Source organism: Thunnus maccoyii, chromosome 13 (assembly GCF_910596095.1).
Source record: "Thunnus maccoyii chromosome 13, fThuMac1.1, whole genome shotgun sequence".
Taxonomy (NCBI): domain Eukaryota; kingdom Metazoa; phylum Chordata; class Actinopteri; order Scombriformes; family Scombridae; genus Thunnus; species Thunnus maccoyii.
The window spans coordinates 5,058,916-5,061,982 of record NC_056545.1 but is presented as its reverse complement, the minus strand read 5'-3'; positions in this window follow the sequence as shown (position 1 = coordinate 5,061,982).

Genomic DNA, 3,067 nt, shown 5'->3' with positions numbered 1-3,067 from the left:
TTCTTTAGTCTCAGTTTGTTTTATTGTTTAGATTTTTACTGTCTTACTATTGGCTTGCAGTGGTGGAAAATAACTAAATACATTTACTCAAGTATTGTACTTAAGTACAATTTTGAGGTACTTGTACTTTACTTGAGTATTTTCATTTAATGCTACTTTATACTTCTACTCCACTACGTTTATTTGACAGCTTTAGTTACTTTTCAGATGAAGATTTGGCACAATGGATAATATAACAAGCTTTTAAAATACAACATATTGTTAAAGATGAAACCAGTGGTTTCCAACCTTTTTGTCTTTTGACGTCTTACAAAAAGCAGTGTGTAGTCGGGGTCACATTTCACATGTCTATGAGTTGTTAACAGCTCCACCAAATAGTGATTTTTTCCTCTAAACTTCTCACATGGTTTCATTTCAATAAATGTTCAAATTATCCAATATTTCACCAAAAATCAAAGATTAGAGAAAAAGTCCAAAAACTGAAACCCGATTTGTGTATCAGAACTTTGTTTCTTCTTCTTTCCTCTCCCATTAATCATCTCACGACCCCTCAGATTTATCTGGTGACCCTTTGGAGGGGCCCGACCCCTAGGTTGGGAACCACTGGACTAAACTAGCTAACTGTATATAAAGTAGTTGAAACTAGCTCCACCTCCAGCAGCTACAACAGTAACATGCTGCTCTAACACTGATGCTTCACTATTAATAATCTAATGATGTCATATATAATAATATATCAGTCAGAGGGACCAAACCACTACTTTTACTGCAATACTTTAACTACATCAAGCTCATAATACTTAGGATTTATGCAGGACTTTTCCTTGTAATGGAGTATTTTTACATTGCTGTATTGCTACTTTTACTTGAGTAAAGGATCTTCTTCTGCCACTTGTCCTTCATCTGTGAAACACTTTGGATTGCTTTAACCAGTACAGAGATCGAGCAGAAACTTGTCAAATTTGGTTGAACTTTCACCATTGATCGGTTTGATTGACATAACACTTCCCTCTGGCTGCCAGCAGAGGTCATCAGCGTGTATCAGGAACCTTTAGGAGCTTTAATGCAACATGTTGTCCAGGTGTCCCAGTAAAGCTCCCTATGACAGCCTCAAGTCTGTCATCTGCTGTTTATGTGTTGAATGTTATCTGCTGCAGCAGCGGATAATTAGCTGATATTCAGCTGAGTCAGAGAGCGGTGAGAAGGGGGCAGGTCAGGGCACAAAGGTCAGCTTGTGTAACGGATACCATGCAGGTCAAAGTACCAAGTGCTCTGGAGCTGGGCAAGATCTTACAGGCTTTTTTTGTTGGGCTAATCCAAAGCTCCTTGATAAATACACAAGGAGATTACTTTAACTGTCATTTGGTTCTTGTTTTGTGGTTTTGTTGATAACATTACATCCTGTGGTTTAAGTGCTCTGATTTTAAAATAAAATATTGAATATAAAACAAAACTGTGGGCTAGTTAAAGTAATAATCAGCTACATTTTTACTAGAAAAAGGATAAAGGATAATAAATCTCATGAAAAGACCAAATTCAACAATAAATTGATGCTACTCACGAGTATTTTCCGTGTAGCCAAAACCGGATAAATGTAATTCCTCTGAGCCACAGAGATCCATTGTTGTCCAAAAACTATTAAAAACACATCAGTGAGCCACGCTGTTGCGCTGGGTGACATGTTCATTAATTACACTCCAGTTTATTTTGAGTAAATCCCACAAACACAGTCCTGCTGCTGTAAATACTCACTAGAGCACGAAATGTGTATAAATCCGTCACTGAAAATAGTCCCCAACAAACGCACCATTTTCTCTTGTTTGCTAAAAACTGCAGCGCCCAGCTGTTTAAGGAAATTACTGAGCCTTTAACTATATATTTGTGACCCATTTTTAAAGAGACTTTAAAGAATTTATCAGCTTTGGATGAGAGACACAGACAGGAAAGTAGGAAAAAAGTACTAAGAGACGGACTAACATGTTGTTGGCTTCAGACATTTTTTACCACAGTTCCACTGATGCAAGAATCCAGCTTGTACTGTTTAAGGTCATTCATCATTTTCAAGAACCAGACTTAACAGGAGAAACAAATTATTTCAGACTGCAACAGGTTGTTCTGAAAGCTGCTATATAACATTCAGCACAGCTAAAAGGGTTCATTTGAGAGAACGATGATCAATTTATTTTAAAAAGTGGCTCAAATTTGTGGTTTAAAGTCTTTACTTAGAGCCAAATAGATGCTCCTCGTCTGACATGTTTTGCTAATTTGTTAGCTTTAGGGTTCCTTTAGGGCTCATTGTATCAGAAAGCTTTTTTCCCCCCAGCTGACCCCAGAGGGCCTCCGTAGAAAGCAAATGGACTCAGCTGCAATTTAGTAGTGTCTATTGATTTATGTGCTCTTCTAAATGGTTTATATACAGTACTGTGCAAACATTTTAGGCACTTTAGATGTTTAGATTCTTATCCATAATGCAACATCGTCAGAGAGGCATCTGAAGGGTCCCAAATTTGTTCTGCAACACGGCAACGACCGCAAACATCCAGCCAGAGTCATAAAGAACTATCTTCAGTGACAAGAAGAACATCATGGAGACAGTCTGGGTTTACATGAAGAGACAAAAGCAGCTGAGATGCTGAAATCCACAGAAGAAGAACTGTGGCGACTTCTCCGAGATGCAGGAAACAACCGACCTGCCGAGTACCTGAAACACTGAGGAGAACTGCTGCTGGTTTAAAGGCAAAGCTGCTCACAGCAAATATCGATTTTATTTAGGTTTCTTCTGTTTCAACTTTCATCCAGTATTTTTTTTAGTTGCTAAAACTTTTGTATAGTTTTGTATTTGTACAGTTTATTTAAACTGACTAAACTGAGATCATGCATTTCTTTCCCAATAACTCAACTGCATTTTCTCACAGTGAAAAAAAGCAGTTTTTCCACATATTTACAGTGATATGCGTAGCAGAGTGTTTACCATCTAAAAAGTGTGTTATACAGTGTAATCCTGCAACACGGAGAATTGTGGAATGATTTTGAATTTCTTTGCTTTATAAACAGCCATAGACGTGTG